The sequence below is a fragment of the Lotus japonicus genome, chromosome 1 (genome assembly GCF_012489685.1).
Source record: "Lotus japonicus ecotype B-129 chromosome 1, LjGifu_v1.2".
NCBI classification, from domain to species: Eukaryota; Viridiplantae; Streptophyta; class Magnoliopsida; order Fabales; family Fabaceae; genus Lotus; species Lotus japonicus.
Genome location: NC_080041.1, coordinates 41,618,216 through 41,642,674, shown reverse-complemented (window position 1 = coordinate 41,642,674; position 24,459 = coordinate 41,618,216).

Below are 24,459 nucleotides of genomic sequence, written 5' to 3'. Positions count from 1 at the left end.
CTAAGGAATTGATTCTTGGCAACAAAGATGATTCAGTCAGAACCAGATCAGCCTTCAGACCTTCTGAAGAGACCTTTCTTAGTCTGAAAGGATTGGTGTCCTTAATTGAACCCAAGTCAATTGATGAAGCTCTTCAGGACAAGGATTGGATTCTGGCTATGGAAGAAGAATTGAATCAATTTTCAAAGAATGACGTCTGGAGCCTAGTGAAGAAACCTCAGAGTGTTCATGTGATTGGAACCAAATGGGTGTTCAGAAACAAGTTGAATGAGAAAGGTGATGTAGTCAGAAACAAGGCAAGGCTAGTTGCTCAAGGCTACAGTCAGCAGGAAGGAATATACTACACTGAAACATTTGCTCCAGTAGCAAGACTAGAAGCAATCAAACTGCTGATCTCTTTCTCAGTGAATCACAACATAATTCTTCATCAGATGGATGTTAATAGTGCCTTCCTAAATGGATACATATCAGAGGAAGTCTACGTTCATCAACCCCCAGGTTTTGAAGATGAGAAGAACCCAGACCATGTTTTCAAGTTGAAGAAATCTCTCTATGGTCTGAAGCAAGCTCCTAGAGCATGGTATGAGAGACTCAGCTTATTTCTTCTGGAAAATGAGTTTGTAAGGGGCTGAATTTGAAATGAGTATGATGGGAGAACTTAAGTACTTTCTGGGAATACAAGTTGATCAAACACCAGAAGGAACATATATCCATCAGAGCAAATACACTAAAGAACTTCTGAAGAAGTTCAATATGCTGGAATCTACAATTGTCAAGACTCCAATGCATCCTACATGCATTCTGGAGAAAGAAGATGCAAGTGGTAAAGTCTGTCAGAAGCTCTATCGTGGTATGATAGGATCACTTCTATATTTAACTGCATCTAGGCGAGATATTTTGTTTAGTGTTCATTTATGTGCTCGTTTCCAATCAGATCCGAGGGAAACCCACTTAACTGCTGTTAAGAGGATCCTAAGATATCTGAAAGGTACCACTAACCTTGGCTTGATGTATAAGAAAACATCAGAGTATAAGCTTTCAGGTTATTGTGATGCTGATTATGCTGGAGATAGAAAAAGCACTTCTGGAAATTGTCAATTTCTGGGAAGCAACTTAGTCTCATGGGCAAGCAAAAGGCAATCAACCATTGCACTATCTACTGCAGAGGCAGAATATATCTCAGCAGCAATATGCAGCACTCAGATGCTCTGGATGAAACATCAGCTGGAGGATTATCAAATTCTTGAGAGCAATATCCCAATCTATTGTGATAACACTGCTGCAATCTCATTGAGTAAGAATCCTATCTTACACTCAAGGGCAAAACACATTGAGGTAAAGTATCACTTCATTAAAGATTATGTTCAGAAGGGCGTACTTCTTCTGAAGTTTGTTGATACTGACCATCAATGGGCAGATATCTTTACAAAGCCCTTAGAAGAGGATAAATTTAATTTCATTATGAAAAATCTGAATATAGACTTTTGTCCAGCATGAAGATGGATCAGAACCTCTGACTATGATGCTTCTTTATCAGAAGATGTCTAGTTCAGAAGGTAACTCTATCAGAGGATAAGTACCCATTGGTGCTGACTCTGAAGCTGAGACAGTAAACGTGTGTCAGTAATTATGATACATAGTTCCTTGTGCCCGTGCTGACAGTCTGTCGTAATGAGTGTTGATGTGCTTCTCTCCTTCGTGTGATATGTGTATTAACTGTTGATATGATGTCTTTAATTTTCAACTGTTGATCTTTACTTTGCTTTTTAATCAACAACGGTTATTTTCAAAAACCCACTATACACACACGTTCTCCATCACTTCTGATTTTACTCTCTCTCTCTCTCTCTTCGTTTGCAAAATCCCTTATTCCCCACGATCTCTCTCTCTCTCTATTTCATCCTTTTTCCTTTCTACCCAAACCTTCAACCGAATAAAAAATGGTGAAATCCAACAGAGGAGAATTTGCTGAAGGAACCAAATTTCCAGTTATGGAAGTAGGTCAAATTACCGGGCAATCGGCCCTACAAATTCAAGAAATCAACCAGAAGCTCGAGTTCAAGCTCAAGGGAAGATGATCCCTATTGCAGAACGGGGTTGTGCCGTTCATTGTGTCTATGCTCCTGAAGAACTCCAGGTCCTTGCTGAATGGAGATTTGACCTGGACAACATAGCTGCTAATGGATATGATCTTCATCCTGAAGTTCGTGTTCAAGGCTGGGAAGAGTACTTCAATAGGCTTCGAGGTCCAGTCTATGTCAAGCTGGTGAAGGAATTTTGGAAACACGCCGATTGTGATGACACACAGGTGGTTTCTTACATTGCTGGCAGAAGAATCATCATCACAGAGAAATCGATTGTTGATCTTCTGGGTGCACATACTGGCACAGGGTACAGATTTCATTTGACGGAATCGAAGTTGAAACCCAGGACAAAGGAAGAAACCAACAAGGTTCTTTACACAACATATAAGCCTGGCAAGAGTGACTACAAGGTAGTGGATCTTCATCCAAAGCTGAGGATATGGCACAAGATTCTGCTTTATTGCATTAATCAGCGGCCAAATGGAAGCTCACCAGACTACATCAACTTTTGTCAAAAAGTGATGTTGTTCTTCATTCAAGACCACAAGAAGATCTGCCTTCCCTTCTTCCTGTTCTCTTACCTCAAAGAGTGCATCAGGAAATCCAGAACCACTGCCTCTCTGAAATCTACTATCATGTACATCCCCTTTGGAAGACTGCTTTCAGACCTCTTCATTGAGAGCAAATTCATAGAAGATCTAATTACGGCAGGATGCACAGAGGATGTGTCAACCATTGCTAGTGATGTCTTCACCTCTACATCCTTGAAGAAGATGGGGTTAATCAAGACAAAGGCTGATCCTGTTCATGAAGACACTTCTGATGAAGTCAGACGAAGAAGAATCCCTTTGGATGATTACCCTCTATGGTCTCAAGCAGATGATCCAACTGCCATCTTGTGCTACATTGATGATCTGAGGCGACAAGGGTATGAGATAAATGTGGATGAGTTCTTCAGAGACCTGCCACCAGCACCAGAGTTTGATTCTCCTCCCAAGAAGAAAACTCACAGAAAAATAATCTTGGAGGAATCCCCTGAAGAGTCTGATCCCTCTGACGCTGCTCAGAAGAAGAAGAAGAAGGCTGACAAGCCTAAGAGGAAGCACGAAGAATCCACCAAGCCAGATGCTCCATCTGAGGGTGATAATGATGATGCTCCTCCTCCTCAAAAGAAGAAAAAGAAGCAAGTGAGGATTGTGGAGAAGCCAACCCGTGTGGAACCAGCTACTGCTGTTATCAGAATGGAGACTTCTGCCAGAGTTACTCAGTCTGCTTTGCGATCATCCAGTAAGTCTGCTATTATAGATTCTGATGATGATTTAAATTCACTTGATGCACTCCCCATCTCTGCTCTCCTTAACCGCACAACCACCAAACTCGCTCCGATTCCAGAGTCTCAACCAGCTGACCAAACCACTTCTCCACCCAATTCACCTAGGTCTTCATTTTTCCAACCTTCCCAACAAGAAGCACCTCTTTGGAACATGCTTCAAACTCCAAGACCCTCTGAACCTACCTCACCCATAGCCATCCAATACAACCCGCAAACCTCTAAACCCATCATCCTCGAACAATTTGAACCTGAACCCAGAACTTCTGATCACTCTGTCCCCAGAGCATCAGAACGTCATGTTTGCAGAACCACTGATACAGAATCCACAACACCCTGTCCCTCTGTATCTTTTCCCACCAATGTTGCTGACTCCTCACCCTCCAATAACTCTGAGTCTGTTCGCAAATTTGTTCAAATTGCGAAAGAGAAAGAGTCAGCCATTCCAGAGTACTACCACACAGCATCCTATCCAAGTTGACCCTCTGAATGCAGCAGGCCCTTCAGCTCAACCCATTCAACCAGAACCAGAAAACTCAGTATCTAACCCTTCCTCAGTTAGATCACCAATCCCTCAGGTTGAAACTTCTGAACCAAACCTTGAGACTCACACATCAAATGTCCAAACCTTAGATGTTGGTTCTCCTCAAGGTGTTTCTGAGGCCAATAGCAGCAACCACCCCACTTCTCCTGAAACCAATCTTTCCATCGTTCCCTATACCTACCTCAAGCCAAACTCCCTTCTTGAGTGCATCAGTGTCTTTAATCATGAAGTACCACTGATGATTCGCAATGTGCAAGGTCACACTGACCTGAGTGAGAATTATGACTCTGTTGTTGAAGAATGGAATCGTCTGAGTGATTGGATAATTGCTCAAGTTCCTCTTATGATGAGTCATCTCACCGCGGAAAGGGATCAGAGGATTGAGGCTGCTAGGCAGCGGTTCAACAAGAGAGTGGCTCTGCATGAACAACAGCTGAGAATTGAGTTACTTGAAGCTGTTGAAGAAGCCAGAAGAAAGAAAGAACAAGAAGAACAAGTTGCACGTCAAGAGGCTACACAAATTGAAAATGCAAGGTTAGAAGCTGAATGGCTACAAGCTGAAGCTGAAGCTCTCAGATGTCAAGCTCATGCACCAGTGCCTTTCACACATGCTGATTCTAATTCCACTCAAGCTCCTCACTCTGCTCAGGATGTTCTCTCTACCTCTACACAGCCAAGTTCTTCAAGACTTGACATTTTGGAACAACGTCTCAACTCTCATGAGACTCTCCTGTTGGACATGAATCGAGCTATTCAAGAACTTCTGCGACGCTCTGAAAAGCCCTAGTTTTTAGGATTTCTTTCGTTTTTCTTCCTTATTTATTTACTTTTAGTTTATTGTTTTCCTAACTTCAATATATTAGCTTTTAAGTGTTATTTTTTTTGGGGTTTCGTAATGCATATCTTATAACATTTGTTTGCAAAACTTTTATTTCTTCATTTAAATCATATTCATTACATCATACATTTCTCTATCTAGAATAGAGGATCCTTCCTCATTCTTCTGCATTCCTGGCGCTGCTCCACTCTTTCCCTCTCCAGACGATCCAGTGTATACTCTATGTTGTCGAGCTTGAAGCTCAGCTCATCTCTCTCCATCGTCTTGAGTCTTTTTTCCACTGTTTATTTCTCTTCCAGTAGATTCCGCTCCAGCTGGCACAGCTCCTGAATCTCCTCCACGAAGCAGAGGAACTCCTTCAGATCTTTCTCCAACTCTGGACCAAGATCATCTTCAAGCAGTGTCTTCGTCAGCTCTTGTATGGTCCTTGTACCATCAGGGTGCCTAATATTTAGGAACATATCTTCCTCAAAAGCCTTCCTTCTGAGCTCTTCTAATGCAATCCTGTATGATGCCATTTTCTTATTTAGAATTGATCGAGTTGTGAAGCTTACCCTCTTCTTAATCGCTTTATATAAGCTTCATTCTCTCTTTGGAAGTTATTGCTCCTACAGTTTCTAGAGGTTAAGTCCTTGGTAACTGAAGCTTCTCTTTACTTCTGTGGCCGGTGGTAAACGTTCTGCATTCGCATTAACTCCCTTCTTTAATTCGCTTAATTCCCTTTCATGCATCGTTTGTTTCTCCATCCTTTTAAAACTTAGACCTTCTCTAAGGGGGAGTACCTTGTACTTCAAACTAAGTTTTTCACACCCCATGCTTTTTGCTTATGACAAAAAGGGGAAGTACACCCAGTTTTTGATGTGTAAGCTGTGTTAGTGTGATCTATTTTTCTTTTGGAGAATTTAAGAGTTCCACCTTTATGACCATAGATGTGTCACTGGGCAAATACAAGGAATACATTTCACTTCTTCTGAAGTGATTCTATTTGACTCTGATACCACTTATTGTTGACACTTAAATCTTATGCGCTCTGATTAAGTCATTTCATCTATGTCATGCGTTTTCACTCTGAACTCTTATATTATTTAGCTCAGAATCTAGACATTTCTAACGTTTTCATTAAGTCTTAGATTCAGGGGGAGCAATGCTCAGAATCAAGCTGTGACTAGGATTCAGAATGAGCAAAACAAACTATTCACATCAGGATAAGTTTAATTCTTTTTCTCTAAACTCTGAGTGAATTCAGTTTAATGTTTAAGAATTGTTCATCAAAATACTTGGTTTTGTCATCATCAAAAAGGGGGAGATTGTAAGATCAAGTTTTGATCGAGTAGTACAACTCTATGTTTTGATGATTACAAGTTAGCATTTTAGTATGAACAATTTTGATACTCTAACGTGTTTTTCTGAGTGTGCTTTTACAGGCTCTGACCTTAATCCAATCTTACGCAAATCAGAAGCATTGTGCTCAAGGAGTGTCCCAAGCAACGCTTTCGCAATCTCTATGTTCACTCTGAACAGTAGAAAAGCTTCAGAAGATCTGAAGTCAAACAAGTTCTGATATGGACTCAGTCACTTGAAGTTCTGAAGATCCAGACGTTCTGACAACCCAGACACTCTGAAGGTTCAGATGCTCTCTGATGGTGTAGAAGACTCTGAAGATCCAGAAGCTGAAAAGTGGAGACTCTGAAGTCCAGAAACAAGATGGCTCTGAAGACCAAGTACTTCGCTCTGAGTTCAGAATCAGAAGATACAATAGTCAGAGGATCCATGCTTCCCTCTGACTCTGATCAACGAGCTTCACAAGTTCCAACATGAAGCATTCCTCTGATCAGAAGTCTACTAGGTTTAAGGTCAAGTCACTATCCAAAGTACAAAAGCAAATGTACTATCCTGACGACCTACCTAACATTCTCAGCCACAGCAGAAGCTGGAATTTCCAGACCTGCCCTCCAACGGTAGCATTCCCATGCAGTGTTCAAACCCTAATCCTTGGAGTATAAATAGAGGTTGAAGATTGAAAGATGTTGTTGGAAGAATCTCACACGCGCAAGCTATATTCAAACTTTCTAAGCATTCTTTCATCTTGAATTCATTGTGTTTACTATATGCTTTTTAGAAGCAATCTCTTTGTACACATTCTTTCTTAAACAGTTGTTTAGTTACCTTTAGGACATCAAGGTTGATCTGATCCTAGAGAAGACTAAGAGAGTGAATCTTAGTGTGAGCTAAGTCAGTGTATTGTTAGTCACTTGTAGGTTTCAAGTGCAGTTGTAACAATTACCTGATTAGTGGATTGCCTTCATTCAAAGAAGGAAGAAATCACCTTAACGGGTGAACTGGATTAGCTTGAGTGATTCATCAAGTGAACCAGGATAAAATCCTTGTGTGCTTTTCTATCTCTTATCTTAAGCACTTTATTCTCGAAAGATTTGTTAAAATCTTTAAGGTGGAAGTTTTATTCTGAAAACGTTATTCAAACCCCCCCTTTCTACCGTTTTTCATACCTTCAGGTCTCTCTGATTCACAGCCTCAAAGGAAGAGCAGAATTGTTGCCTCTCACCCTAAGGAGTTGATTATGGGAAACAAAGATGAATCAGTCAGAACCAGATCAGCATTCAGACCCTCTGAAGAGACTCTACGTAGTCTGAAGGGATTCGTATCCTTAATTGAACCAAAATCAATTGATGAAGCTCTTCAAGACAAAGAATGGATTCTGGCAATGGAAGAAGTACTGAATCAATTCTTCAAGAATGATGTTTGGAACCTTGTCAAGAAACCTCAAGGCGCTCATATCATTGGAACCAAATGGGTTTTCAGAAACAAGCTGACTGAAAAAGGAGATGTAGTCAGAAACAAAGCAAGGCTAGTTGCTCAAGGCTACAGTCAGCAAGAAGGAATAGATTATACTGAAACATTTTCTCCAGTAGCAAGATTGGTAGCTATCAGACTGTTGATCTCATTCTCAGTGAATCACAACATAATTCTTCATCAGATGGATGTTAAGAGTGCCTTCCTGAATGGATACATCTCAGAGGAAGTGTATGTGCACCAACCTCCTGGTTTTGAAGATGAGAGAACCCTGACCATGTTTTCAAATTGAAGAAATCTTTCTATGGTCTGAAGCAAGCTCCCAGAGCATGGAATGAGAGACTTAGCTCATTCCTTCTGGAAAATGAGTTTGTAAGGGGTAAAGTAGATACAACTCTCTTTTGCAAAACTTACAAAGATGATATCTTAATTGTGCAAATTTATGTTGATGATATTATATTTGGATCTGCTAATCCATCTCTCTGGAAGGAATTTTCTGAGATGATGCAGGCTGAATTTGAAATGAGTATGATGGGAGAACTCAAGTACTTTCTGGGAATACAAGTTGATCAAAAACCAGAAGCTACTTACATCCATCAGAGCAAGTACACAAATGAACTTCTGAAGAAGTTCAATATGACAGAATCAACAATTGCTAAGACTCCTATGCATCCTACATGCATTATGGAGAAAGAAGATGTCAGTGGAAAAGTATGTCAGAAGCTCTATCGTGGAATGATAGGTTCACTTCTATACTTAACTGCATCTAGGCCAGATATTCTGTTTAGTGTACATTTATGTGCTCGATTCCAATCAGATCCTAGAGAAACTCACTTAACTGCTGTTAAGAGAATTCTCAGATATCTGAAAGGTACCACTAGCCTTGGCTTGATGTATAAGAAAACATCAGAGTATAAGCTTTCAGGTTACTGTGATGCTGATTATGCTGGAGATAGAACTGAAAGAAAGTGTACTTCTGGAAATTGTCAATTTCTGGGAAGTAACTTAGTCTCATGGGCAAGCAAGAGGCAGTCTACTATTGCACTATCTACTGCAGAGGCAGAATATATCTCAGCAACTATTTGCAGCACTCAGATGCTCTGGATGAAACATCAGCTTGAGGATTATCAAATCCTTGAGAGCAACATTCCAATTTATTGTGATAATACTGTTGCAATCTCACTCAGTAAGAATCCAATCTTACACTCAAGGGCAAAACACATTGCGGTAAAGTATCACTTTATTAGCGATTATGTTCATAAGGGTGTACTTCTTCTTAAGTTTATTGATACTGTCCATCAATGGGAAGATATCTTTACAAAGCCCTTAGCAGAGGATATATTTAATTTTATACTGAAAAATCTAAATATGGACTTTTCTCCAGTATGAAGATGGATCAGAACCTCTGACTATGATGCTTCCTCATCAGAAGATGTCTAGTTCAGAAGGTAACTTAGTCGAAGCTGAGTACCCATTGGTGCTTACTCAGAGACAAGATAGTAAACATGTGTCAGTTCATTCTGATGCCTCGTTCCTTGTGCCCTCCGGATAATCTGTTGTTATGAGTGTAGATGTGCTTATTCTCCACCGTGTGTTTTGTGTATTAACTGTTCATAATGATGTCTTTAATTTTCAGCCGTTGATTTTACTTTTGTTTTACAATCAACAACGGTTACTTTCTAAAAACCACTACGCACACACGTTCTCCATCACTTGTGTTATTTGCATCTCTCTCCTGTTTGCAAAAACACTTATCTTCTTCAATTCTCTCTCTCTCGTTCATCCCTCTTCTACCCAAACCTCCAACCTTCAACTATGGTGAGATGGAAGAGCTGATTCCGGTTAAAGGGCTGATTCCGCCGATGGAAGAGTGTTCCCAAGGATGGTAGTGGGTCTCCCAACAGGGCAAGTAGGTCTTGTTCTTCGTCCCAGATCGACAGAGGGTGCTCAAGCACAAATACAAGATGCTGAGGATGTTGTCCCTCTGTCCCAAAGGAGTTATGCAGTTACATGCGTATTCTCTCCATAAGAACTTCAAGTTCTTGCTGAATGGCGTTTCGACCTAGACAACATTGCTGCTAATGGGGTCGATCTTCGTCCTGAAGTACAGGCTCAAGGCTGGGAAGGATACTTCAATAGATTACATGGTCCAGTCTATGATAAACTGGTGAAGGAATTCTGGAAGCATGCTGATTGCAACGAGTATCAGGTTGTGTCTTTTGTTATGGGGAAAAGGATCATCATCTCAGAGAAGTCTTTTGCGAGACTTCTGGGTGCAGATACAAGTCGTTGCTACAGATTTCATATGCAAGAGTCAAAAGTCAAGACAAGTACCAAGGAGAAGGTCAACGAGGCCTTATACTCTACATGGAGACCGGGCAAAACTGATTGCAAGACAAAGGATCTTCATCCTGACCTGAGAATCTGGCACAAGATCCTCCTGAACTGCATAAATCAAAGACCAAAGGGAAGCTCTCCAGATTACATCAATTTCACTCAGAAGGTGATGCTTTTCTTCATCAAGGAGCACACCAAAGTCTGTCTGCCTTACTTTCTATTCTCCTATCTGAAGGAGTGCATCAAAAAGTCAAGGACTACTGCTTCACCAAAGTCTGACATCTGCTCTGACCAAGGCTGGATGCACAGAAGACCTAACAACAATATTTGGAGATGTCTTCACTCCTACATCTTTGAAGAGAATGGGATTGGTAGAAACAAAAGTTGAGGTTAACCCTGCTACTGCAAAGTCAAGAGGAAGAAGAATCCCTCTGGAAAATGCTTCAAACCCCTAAGTCCACTACACCAACCTCACCCATTATCCTTCCATACACTCCACAAACCTCTGAACCACAGGCTTCTGAGACACAAGCTCTAGAGATACCAACCACTGAAAAGTCTAACTCTGAGCCTCAACCCTCTGATCACTCAAATCAGGAACCCTTTGATAGAGAAATTCTCTCTCCTGCTCCCTCTGTCTCTTTTCCTACAAATATTCCATTTTCCTCTCCTTCAAATAAATCTGAAGCCTCTCGCCAATTCTTTTAAATTGCCAGAGAAAGAATTTCAGAACTTCCTGAACATTTCTTAACTGTTCCAAGTCCAAACCATTACTCTGGACCAAGGCTAGAACCTCTAGATGCTCATGATTTTCCAATCCATGCAGTCCCTTTGTCTTCAGTACCACCGCCTCGTCCTCCTTCTCCTCCACCTCAAAATGAAAACTCTGTCTATGACCAATCTCCAAATCCTGAGACTGAAGTTTCTCATCCAAACCCTGAGACCAATAACTCTGAACCCCAAATTGGTTCTCCTCATGGTGTTTCTGAAGCTACAAGTAGCAATCATCCCTCATCACCTGAAATCTATCTTTCCATTGTTCCCTATACCCAACTCAGACCAAACACCTTGCTAGATTGCATCAACTTATTTAATCATGAAGCATCTTTAAGGGATCGCAATGTGCATGGTCGCACTGACCTCAGTGGGAAAACCAGACTTAGTTGCTGAAGACTAGGATCGCCTTTGCACTTGGATGCTTGACCAAGCAGCAGTGATGTTGGGTTTCCTTACTGCTGAAAGGGATCAAAGAGTTGAAGCTGCTAGTCAGCGTTTCAGAAGAAGAGAAGCACTGAATGAACAAAAGTTGAGAAATCAACTTCATGCTGCTATTGAAGAAGCTAGAAAGAAGAAAGAACAAGAAGAAGACTTTGCAAGGTTTGAAGCAGAACAACGTGAAACTGCAAGGTTGCAAGCTCTGGAACAAGCAGCTAAATTACAAGCTGAAGCTGAGGCACTTAGAAATCAGGCACTTGGAATTATTCCATTTACTGATGTTGCCTCCACATCTGCTCAAGTTCCTCACTCTGATCAAGCTGTTCCGTCTGCTCAACCTCAGTCAGACTCAAGACTTGATCTCATTGAACAAAGATTTGATTCTCATGAAGCTCTTCTTCAGAGTCTTAAAGAGATGTGCACAGAACTTCTGAAGAGGACACCCAAGCCTTAGTCTTTAGGAACTCTCCTTTATTCTGCTTTTCTACTATGCTACTGTGTTTTCGTGTTTAACTCTGGTTCTTCTATTAAATTATCGTTTTTCCTTCCTATATGCTTGCATAATTTTTGTTCATCATTACTTAGTTTTCATTCATACGTATTAATCAACAAACAATTTTTTATTAATAACATAATTCATACACTGCATTAATACATTTAAAACGGAGGATATTTCCTCAATGCTCTACATTGCCTACGCATCGCTGCTTTCTCAAGCTCCAGACGATGCTGCCAATGTTCTAAGTGGACCAAGCTCCGGCGCAGCTCCTGCCTCTCAGGACCCTCCGCCATAGTCTCCAGAGCCGCCTCTGTTGCTCTGATCTCCTCATTAAGGTCCAGCTCCTTCTGGAAGAATTCTTGCATTTCCTCCACGAATCTGAGGAAGCCTCTGAGGATGTTGTCCATTTATGGACTCAGGCTCATGCCTAGTAGCTGGTTTGTAAGACTATAGACACTCGGCTCCTCTAGATGGCGCACATTGATGAAGAGATCTTCATCAAAGGCCTTCTTCCTCAATTTCTCGATGCATGCTATGAATGATGTCATTGCAATATTGAATTCAAGTGAAAACGAGATGTGAAGACTGTTATGTTTTAACCGCTATTTATAAGCTCAGTTCAGTCTACAGAAGTTAATCCTGAAGCAGTTTCTCGAGGATTGTTTATTGGTAACAGATGTTTACCTTTAACTCCTTGGCTGGTGGTAAACGTTCCACTCTTTCATTTAATCTTCTGCTTATGCATTAATTAAAAACGTTTTCTTTAATTTTTTTTATTCTTTTCTCCATCTTTTTAAACTTAGATCTTTTCTAAGGGGGAGTACCTTGTACTTCAAGCTAAGTTTTTCACACCCCATGCTTTTTGCTTATGACAAAAAGGGGGAGTATACAACAAGTTTTTGATGTGTACTGTGTTAGTGTGATTTCTTTTGGAGAATTTAAGAGTTCCACTCTTTATGACCATAGATCTGTCCGTGGGCATTTGCAAGGAATACATTTTCACTTCTTCTGAAGTGATCATATGCTAAATCGGTTGACTCTGATACTTTTACCTTGCTCTTGACTCTGAATATTTATGCGTTCTGATATTCACATATTATCTATGTCATAAATTCTCACTCTGAACTCCTTTATTATTTAGCCCATAATCTAGATATTACTAATGTTTTCATTAAGTCTTAGATTCAGGGGGAGCTAAGCCCAGAATCAAGCTGTGACTTGGATTCAGAATGAGCAACATAAACCATTCACCTCAGGATAAGTTTATCTCTATTCTCTAAACTCTGAGTGAATTCAGTTTATTGTTTAAGAATTGTTCATCAAAATATTTGGTTTTGTCATCATCAAAAAGGGGGAGATTGTAAGATCAAGTTTTGATCTAGTAGTACAACTCTATGTTTTGATGATTACATGTTAACTATTGTGTATGAACAATTATGGTACTCTAACGTTGTTTTCTGAGTGTTCTAATGACAGGCTATGACTCTGGTCTTATTTCACATAATTCAGAAGCACAATGCTCAAAGAGTAACCTCCGCAACGCTTTCGCACGTACTATGTTCAATCTGAACAGTAGATTAAGCTTCAGAAGATCTGAAGATCATAAAGCTCTGATATGGATTCAGTTCACTAGAAGCTCTGAAGGATCAGAAGCTCTGAAGGATCAGAAGCTCTGAAGGTCCAGAAGCTCTGAAGGTCCAGAAGCTGAGTAGTGAAGATTCTGAAGTCCAAGAATAAGCTGGCTCTGAAGACCAAGTACTTCTCCTCTGAGTCCAGAAGCAGAAGGTACAAAGGTCAGAGGATCCAAGCTTCCTTCTGACTCTGATCACCAAGCTTCACAAGTTCCAATATGAAGCATCACTCTTATCAGAAGTCAACTAGGATAAAGGTCATGTCACTATCCAAAGTACAAAAGCAATTGTACCATTCCTGACGACCTTACCTAACTTATTCAGCCACAGCAGAACCTGGAAAACCCAGATCTGCCCTCCAACGGTAGCATTCCATGCAAACTTCCAAACCTAATTCCTTGGAGTATATAAAGAGGCTGAAGATGAAAGATGCCGTTTTGAAGAAACTTTGTTGAAGCTCACGCGAAAATCAAATATTCTCTCAAAGCAATCTTTCTTCACATTGTACTAATTGTGTTTACTATTAGCTTTCTAAGAAGCATTTCTTTGTAAACCCAAACTTTCAAACAGTTGTTTGATTTTCCTTAATGAGACCAAGGTTGGTCGGATCCTTGAGATGACTAAGAGAGTGAATCTTAGTGATAGCTAAGTTAGTGTATTGTTAGTCACTTTGCAGGTAGCAAGTGCAGTTGTAACAAACTCTGATTAGTGGATTGCCTTCATTCTAAGAAGGAAGAAATCACCTTAACGGGTGGACTGGATTAGCTTGAGGGATTTATCAAGTGAACCAGGATAAAATCATTGTGTGCTTTCCTCAACCCTTATCTTAGCACTTTTATCTTTGGTGTTTGAAGAGATTTGTTAAAATCTCAAGTAAGAAAGGTTTTAGATTGAAAACTCTATACAACCCCCTCCCCCTTTCTATCATTTTTCATACCTTCATATATATCAATACATCCTCAACTACTAAATCATCATGCATAAATCATCGATTCAACAAAAGCATAACGATGTTTATCAACATCAGATCATCAAACTCATAGCGATATTCATCCACCTCAAGTCATTAGACGAATGGTATGAAATGCAATGTCATGCTAAAATAGTGCTCCGGAAATGCTGGACACGTGTGTACGAGTCGGTCTTTTCACCGGCCTTTGTGTTAACCATCAGACTCGGTGTCACTTACAACCTGAATATGTAGTCACCCTCGGTGATCTACGTGGAAACCCGATCTTTTGATCCCACTAGCTCCACCGAGGAACGACATCCCATCGCATATCCTTATACATGAATGAATGATGCAATATGGTTAGCATAACATCGAATCCTCCTCACACGTAAGAGTCTAGCTAAGAATATTGTCTCTAAAATTCCCTACAGTAATTGTTGAACTATCAACCTCAAATTCCTACAACAATAGAGTGCAAATACTCTTGATGATTACTCGAATCATCTGACTCATCACTCAGATGGTCGAACTGCTCTTATAGCAAAAGGTGTACATCATACTTAGAAACTTATTGGTTTCCCAGACTTATCCATTAGGTAGCCTAAATGTTAACTGCCGATTGGCAAAAGGTGCATAAGCACTTAGGGTTTTCCCCTAAACTAGGATCATCGACACTTCTCATATTCCCAAATTCTTACTCAAGCTCTAAGTCTTCTTTACTAGTTTATCGATACTTTAAAGTGTTTGAATGTTGTTTAGCGTATTATGATTTTCATTTGTAAAATGGTTTATAATTCTATAAGTTCTAAGGTTTTCCCTTGAACCCGTGTAATTCCCCGAGAAGGTCTCTATCTCCTAAAAAGAAAAGGTTCAGACCTTGGTCCGACCTAATGATCACTCTCTTAATGGTTTCAGTCACTAGCATGGCATAAACTCTCTTTATCCACACTCCGATGATATCACAATATACGGATAAATAATTGCACAAATAATCAGTACAATCCAATAACACATATTCAGACATATCATCATGTTCTACAAATAGCCACTTAGCACATAAGCATGTGATTCAGTCAACATCAATCATAGAACAATTAAAGCTTGTAAACACATATGTCGGCTAAAACCTCATAAAACATTTCCCAATCTGATCAATCAATCAACATCAATAGCCAAATAAACAAGTGGAAGTTATCGACGCCTAAATCATTATCTAGTAGAGTAAGTTGCCCTCACCGGTGTCTCTTCCAGCTTCAAGATCCTCAAGCGAATCCTCGGCAGCTCCAAATGCTACCAAATCCAAACTCAAACCTTTGAGTAAAAACCAATTTACTGAGTCAGAATCAATCACAACAGTTCATACAATTCTAACTAACGTTCGACGAAACTTTAGAAGTTTCAGAGTATGAGAATCTAGGACAAAAGACAAGTTTTACAAAAAAAAAAAAAAAAAAACTCCCCCAACACCCACATAGGGCACTCGGCCACTCCCCCCATAATTGCGTTTCGACGCTTTTTCTTCGATCTAACTTGATTAATAGTAATCTAGGGGTATTGTTGGTCAATCTGCAAGTGTACAGAATCTACCCGGTTTTAATTTATCGAACCACAGGGAATTGGAATGCAAATTCGGTTTAAGATTCAAGTTCAAGGTTGGAAAGAAAATAAAATTCAGTTTTAAGGATTGATTGTTGAGTTGATTAATTAAGAAGCAATTGAAATATAAGTGTGTGAAGAACAATGGTGAGCATGCCTTGGGTTCCTGCTTAACTAATTCAGTTTTAGTCAACCAATTCTATCCACAAAACTCTGAGTCTCTCCTTGATTCTCTAGCCTAATCAATTATCTATCGATGCCTCGCATAGACAATCCTCTCAAGCCAAAAGATAGGCACAATTCCTTGACAACCTAAACATTTGCTTAAGGCACTAAGCATGCAATTCATGCCAACAAACCCCAACCCTTCCTCTATTCCTAGTAGCAAGCATAGAAGAGGTAATCCCACAACAAGTCCCTAATCTATAACACACTTCCGTTATGATTATAGAAAAGCATAAAGCTAGCACGCGTTCAAGCTTAACATATGAAGCAAGGATACGAGATTCAAAGGTTTACTCAGAGAATTCATGAATAGAAATAGGAATTAAGATTAAAACATCAAGAGTCTTACAAAGAACCCAAAGCAAAAGGAAGACTAGCCAAGCATGGCTATGGAATCCATACAAGAAAAGAAGGATAAAACCTGGAACATGGACTTGGAGAATTCTTCTCCTCAAGCTCCAGAGCCTAACCCTACTTCTAACTTATTTAGGAATGTATAGAAATGACAAAAGTTACAAAAGAAATGACAAAAAGCCTATTTATAGGCAAACAGGTCGAGTCTGGGCGCTCAGGCGCCAATTAAGCACGCCTGAGCGCCAATTCAAAGTGGCGAACAGAAGCTTCTGGAGGTAATTGGCGCTCAGGCGCTCAATAGGAGCGCTCAGGCACCAATTCCTTTCTAGCATGACAAAAACTACGAATCAATTGGCACTGAGGCGCTCTACACGAGCGCATGAGCGCTCTCTACATGCTAGAAAGCTTCTTGAACTTCTTCTTAACTCCTCTTTATGCCTCCCTTCAATTCTCCAAGCCTCTTGACCTTCTTTCTTCATCAGTTTTCAGACCTAGCTGCTTGGGAGAAAAGCTAGGAGAATATCTAGGATTTCCAAGAGTTTATTAGCATAAAAGACCCTCAATTCAAGTAGAAAAGATATGTAAGTCCTAAACTTACTTTAAATGCAAGAAAGGTCATTATGAAACAACAAAATTACCAAAACAAAGTAAAGACACAAAGAAAGATAAAAATGCATGAAAAACTACATGAGACTCAATAAAAAGACTCAAAACTAACAAAGAAATGACCCTAAAACCACTACTAAACTAGGGTCATCAGGTATAACTAGGGTAAACCAATGCTTGGAAAAATTTTAGAAATTGCTGAGCAACTAGGTGCTTTTGGATCCAAACTTTAAGCTCAAAACTCAAAGTTAGAATTTTTGAAAACAAATTTCACAGGGTTTTAGATCGTAGCATTTATAAAAACTAATCCTAAAGGCACAAGGTTAAGTCGTGAATTTTTGGTTCAAAAAGAGAAACTTTGGTGAATATGGGTATTTCCAAAGTTTTTCAGATCTACGACAACTCGATCGAAATCGGCGCGCATCGGCGAAGAATATAGGTTGTTGGGTAGTAGTAGAAGGTAGATCTAAAGAAAAATCGAAGTAAAAAGATAGTTTTGGAAATTGCTCCAAACTTTGAGCCCAGAAAGACATGGTTTAAAGCTACTGAAAGTTGAAACAAAGGTATGGAATAGCAAGATTACCTCGCTGTCGATCCACAGAAACTGAAATCGGGACGATCGGACAAGAACTCGCGAAGAAATCCTCTCCCTCTCTCTCTAGAACCCGCGACTCTCTCTCTCTAATGGTGGGAAATGAGATTCTCATTTCCCGCCTTTATATAGAGGATACTCGAAAAGTAAACTTCGAGGTTTTTCGAAATCGTTTGTTCCGGTACCTCCGTCTAACGACAAGAGGTGAATATTTGGAGACAGAATGCCAGAACTCCAAATGAGGTTCTCATAATTGAAGAAAATGCTATAAACGCAGTATTGGCCAAAATACGCCGGAAAACTACTTTTTGCAGTTGACGTCGGATGAAGAAACTTCTTTCTAAAGAAATGTCGCAATTTCTGAAAGAATTGTGACATCGCGGATGGAAACTTTGTTAAAAGCTTCGAATAGAAAAACGTTTCATTAAGGGTCTTAATTAAAGTCCCCGAGAGATTAAAGCCTAGCTTCGACGGACTTCCGAGAATCCAAACCTATCGTGTGAACAATCCAGAGTTCCGTAACGAAACACTGGTCATGGAAAAAATAAAGAGAGATTCTTATTTTTCCAAATATTTTGAATTTCGCGTAAACAGTGGTTTAAGAGCAGAAATAACCTTTTTCGAACACTCTCGACATAAGCCGGGTGTTGAAATGGCTCGAACTATAACTTAAAATGTCTATGGTATCATCCGTGGTCAATTCCTGAACTTTCTTCTTCATAAGGTCGTCCAATTCGGTAAACACTTGTTGAAGTTCCTTATCGATTACATCGGAACACTAAGCGTGACTAAGAAAATAATTATTTAACCTATCTTAAAAACTAGGGTCTTACAGAGGTGGAGGAGGGGCCGGTTGCTCGCGACGAACCTCCTTACGATGCGGCCTTCCCCTCACGCGACGCGGTGGTGAAGCGCGCCGCTGCTCCAACGTTTCGCTGCGTCGACGATGGCGAGTCTCCATCGAATTTCAACCGTGAACCAGAAATTCAACCAAAAACCACGAAAATTAGAGGAAATTGCACAGAAGTTTGAACTTTTCTCAACCAGTAACAACAATCCACATAGTCTGGGAATCGAAATCTACCGTTCCCCACAGACGGCGCCAAATATTCCTGCCAAGAACATAGAAATGAGGTATAGTACCTAGAGTGAGAGGATTGCAATGAGAGAATCTAGAGAGACAGAGCGTGTAACCGCTTAAAGAGAGAGTGTAACCGAATCTTGAGTTTGTTATTCATGAAATTAGCTACAAGTCCCTTACAATTGGAAACCGCCCCCTATTTATAGGCTTGGGGTTGGGTCTAGCGTGTCTAACCGTCCTTAGTGGCTGGTTGGGCCTCTCGGAGGAGGCCCAGAACCCTGACTTGTGCGTCGTCTTGGGGCGAGCATCCCTGGGCGAGAGCCTCTGGGGTCTCGCCCAATCCACACAATACACTGCATAGTTGTCAAGAGGCAATGTTTGCTAGTTCTCGTGGAAGCTAGTGACTTGTCCCAAAACTGGAGTGGTTTTGGAGCCTAGAGCGAGGGCTTTATTGGTGGTTATCTCTGGAGTGGACGCGGTGATACCACTAAGGATAACAACTTTGGTACCAAAGGCATTTGCACGGGTCTCACTTGAGTCATATATGTTAGGGAGTTGTTGATGCTAATTAGTGATAATTGTGATATTTTTTGAGATTTGATGTTGTGGTAATTGGAGACAATAATATTTTCTTACTTCATGTTATGAATTATAGAGTATTGTCATAACTGTGAGATTGATTGATTATATTAACTTACATAATTTATTATTTGTTAGTGGAGTGTGAAGAATTTATTTGGAACATAGATAACCTTTTACATTATTTATTATTATGCTTATCCATATGATATGAGTTCTCACCCTTCTGTTGGAGTGATGTTGTTCCGACCAAGAACATAGAAATAAGGTATAGTACCTAGAGTGAAAGGATTCCAATGAGAAAATCTAGAGAGAGAGAGAGCGTGTAACCGCTTAAAGAGAGAGTGTAACTGAATTCCAAGTTTGTTATTTAGCACATGAGCTAAGAGTCCCTTACAATTGGTAACCGCCCCCCATTTATAGGCTAGGGTTGGGCCTGGTGCCTTTATCTATCTTTAGTGGGTCGGTTGGGCCTCTCGGGAGAGGCCTTATTCCCTGGATCTCGTGTCGCCCTGAGGCAAGTACCCCTGGACGAGGGCCCCAGGGGTCTCGCCCAGTCCACAAGTCCACAAGACACCGAGCTCGAAGCATGAGAGCTAAGAGTGTCTTTAATAACAGGGGCGACAAGCATGGGAAAAACTAACTAATGTCAAAGCCTAGTGATCAAGAATAATTGCCAACATGGCATGGTAGGTAAAGCTAAACTTCGATTTTCTTAACGAGCCCTTCTGAACTCACAAGTCCACAAGTGGGCTTGTGGCAACAATGCTTGGCTCGCTCGCCCAGCTGCAGATGTGCTTGCCGCGAATCATGGTGGCTCGACGCGTGTGGGCCACACGTAATATGCTGAGGAAATGCAAAGGTCAGCGAATCTGCAGAAACTCAACCACTGTCCTCGAAACGTCCCCTCAAATCATGATAAAGCCTGCTAATTTGAATTCAAACCAATCACCTTCAGCCGTTGTGACTCCCCATTTAATGCGTCATTCCCACTTCCCCAGAATCCCTCAACTGCAATCATTCTCCTGCCATCATGGTGCACGATTCTCAATATTCCCCCCACGTTCATCAGCAACTATCCTCAAAATTCTTACATACGTCTCCCCGCAACAGTCACCCCTTCCTATAAAGACGCTATTACCTCACCCCATCCACTAAAGTAGTATGCCCGAAGGCAAATATATACAGAACCCGAAGTGTGAGTAAGAAAGTTTATAATTACAACCCACAAGAAGATAGTCGGCCTAAAAAATGTCCTAAGCAAAGACCCCTATGGTCCGACTGACTCACTGTGATCCCTCAGTAAGAGAACCACACGAAAAGTCATGCGTCGGGAACCTACCCTGTCCCAAAAGCAAAACGAATCATAGCTCTACACAAAATATGACCCTTGCCTAAACCTACCCTTCCAGTACCGAGTCCACAGCGAACTGAAGTCGGCAAGTTGAAGCTCAGCTCCATGCGTCGTAAAGCTCCTTTCGTCAGACGTCCACGCTCGTCAGTCCGGTCCTCCATGACCCTTCCCCGGTACGTCGCCCGATGACCCACAAGATAGATCACCCAAGCGGTGGGGGCATGACGGTCCACCAACTCATACCTGATCCCCCCCCGAGGGAGAGACCATCGAAATCCAATCCACCATCGACATCTGGCAGCAGGCCGACCGCCCAAACACAAACATGAAACCAAAGCCAAGGCGCTAGGGTCAACTCACGGAAATAAGTAGATATACACTCAACATGTGATATGGGGTATAGATATATATGTTGATATATATATATATAAACAATCCTAGCATGTTATTGGCTCTAACAATGCTTCAATAAATCAAACAGCACACGATTCCAGTCAGAATGAATGTATGCGTGAAATGCACAATATGATCCGGATTGTGACGCGTTCCCGTTCGCCACAAGTGAAGCATTCCCGTTCTTCACTATGGATGAACCATTCCCGTTATTCATCCTTGGTGAACCATTCCCGTTATTCACCATATGATGAACCATTCCCGTTATTCATCATTAATGCATTGGTGAACCATTCCCGTTATTCACCATGAGATGCACAGGTGAACCATTCCCGTTATTCACCCGATTGATGCAATATGGTTAGCCAAACATTGAATCGTCCTCACCACATAAGTGTTTAGCTCAAACCCAAACTCAAAACAAACCCAAGAGTTAGTGTTGGTCAATACAACACAACTCGGAGTTAGTGTCGGTCAATACAACACTACTCCCACCACAAAACCCACAAACAAAGCCAGAGTCAGTGTCGGTCAGTACAACACGACTCGGAGATAGTGTCGGTCAATACAACACAACTCCAACACCCAAAACCCAGAGTTAGTGTCGGTCAATACAACACAACCCCAACGATAAGAGTACTAAAGTACTCGGTGACTTTCAATCATCACCATAGCTCACCTTAGTGGCTTTCCCCAATTCTAAAACCCACAACAAAAGTCGACTTTTCCCCGTCTTTCGCAATTATTTTCCCCTCTAGTTCTCCTATGGTTATTCGTAAATAAAAATTATTTCGAATTGAATTAGTCAAGTTATGAGTTTATTTCTCAAAGTCTAAGTCTCCCAAAGTCTCTAGTTTTCAAAATACTACTCATTCTAAGTTTTCCAAAAACAAACCACCCAAAGGAAATTTCCCGGGGAAAGTCTAAGTATATCAACGATAGCTAAGTCTCAAACCTTGAGTTTGGACTTGCTTAGGGTTGTTGATCCAACCCGAAATATCAAAGATCACCAGATCAATGAATCCCCACTCCGAAGTCGCGTCAAAACGCACAATCCAACAATATCTCAACAACACAAGTTATAGAAAACATCATAACATCAGTTCATCAACATAATCAGCATCAAGTAAAGCATAAGTCGAATTCATCGACGCCTATCATGCAGTCATAGCTATTAGTAAGTTGCCCTAACCTTAGGCGCTTTCTTTACTAAGTTGCGACTCAAATCAAATCCAGTCATATCTTTGCTTTCACGTGTTGGCTCACTTCCGTTTGTTCTTTGGCTTCGTCGTCAAGCGCTTTCGTTATTCGTACCCTTTATAAGTACACATAACATAATCACTAATTGAGCTACCTACTTTCCAAGTCTAAAGCTACACTCTCAAGCAATTGGCTCGACGAAATCACAAGTTAAACTCAATCTCCTTAATGGTTATATACCATCAAGATCAACCTCAGAAATTAAGATAAGTCATCATAATGACAACAAAGCAATAACAAAGCTTCAAAATCTTATGACTTAGTAAATCAACTTTAAAACCAAATACTCATATGCTTGTCAAAATAGATAAGTACACATTACTAGTACTTACTCCTCTCATTTTTCTTAGAGATCTCAGTCTCTAATAGGATACTCATTGAGGTATTTTCGCAATACTACACACCACTTCCCGTTAAAGCAATTAACACAACATGTGCAATAGCATTCTCCTATCATCATCCTTAAGTAATCTCTTCCCGTTTTCTATTCCATAATCCTCTTTATCCTCAATACTTACTTATCAAGTCACCTACAACAACTTAATGTCTCAACTCGCTCTCACGATCTATTCCTCAAGCCAACGTTGTATCATTATCAATTCTTATCAAAACCACTAACTCTTATCAAGTAATCCATAAACCATATTTAACTTCCAAGGCAACCAACTCTTCTTATCTAATGATTATGTACTTATTCATGACTCATAAGCTCCTTCAAAACGATCGAATCATTTCTCTTAAACTTAAACTCGCGATATCTCATTAGACACACAACCCTAGTCTCTTCGAAACTCCACTTTGGTTCTACAAAAAATCCCAACTTATAGATAAGTCATCAATCTCTAAGAAATAACTTCTAGTCCTCAATCAATCCCTTAATCACTTCTAAGTCCTTGAACTTCCAAAGTTTCAAATCTAGACCTTCTAGAACCAAGTATTTATAGTAAAGCTCATAGACTTCTTGGAATTCAAGATTCAATCCTAAGTTATCTTCCAACATCAAGATTGCAATCACAACTTAATCCATTATAATTAATACCTTTCGGAGTCTAATTCCTCACTCGGAAATCCAAACTTAATGGCTCTAACTCCATCCAATCTTGTTATTCCTAAGCATCCATCGACTAGCGAGATAGTATCAATACGCTTATTCCCTAACACTCCGACAACTTGTTCGACTTCAAAACCTTTCGCAATCGCTTTTTAACGAATAAATGTGCTTGAACTCAAAAGTTCTCTATTTCAATAAACGGATAAACAACGTACGTAAGTAAGTTTAAAAATATGTTTTCCTACTCCAAGGTATTGCAATATCGATTAAAATAAAAGGTTTTCTCATCTTTTTCCCAAAGCAATTCTTTTCACCTGAAATAACTAATTTTGTCATACGATTATAAACTGTACAGCGACTTTAGCTAATTTTTAAATACGTCAAATGAACTCCGAAAAATCTAATATTTTTATCCTGGTTTCATCTACAGGTTTTGTAAATCCTCATAAATTTTCAAGTCTAAATTCAAAGTACAATATTCAGGAAAAATCGAATACTACAGCAGTTCGTGAGAAACGGGACAGCTTAACCCGTGCTCACCAAAATGCGTATAACTTGAGCTAGACAAATCGAAACGACACGAAACCAGTGGCAAAAGTTTGCTAACGGAATAAGCTACAACTTTTATGAAGAACACAGTTCGAAAATCTTAACCGAAAGATACGAGTTTAACAGAACAGCGGCTACTACTTTTGAAAACAACAACAGTTTTATGTGAGTTTTCGCAAAAGCTTTTCAAGCACATTAAGGCTTAAAACAAAATCCTTAAAACCCCCAAAACCACTAACTCAAAGGAAACAACTTTTTAGAAAACTTAATACATTAACATAAAACTCTACTCAACCACTCAACCTTTGTAAAGAGATTAGTAAAACATATTACATTAGAAATATATATTTTCTTCAGCCAGTTAGCAGTAGAAAGAGTTTCAAATATGTTTTATATTAAAGTAGACTCTTGGGGCTTTCTAAAAAGTGGTCATACACCTAAAACGGATAAAAGATGGGAGAGTTATGCAATTTTCAAGTTGGAGAACCGAAACAGGAAATTGTCCCCTGCAGGTTCTGTTAGTGACGGAAAAACAGAGCTTTGTGACGGAAAAACTGATGTTTGTGACGGACTTCATA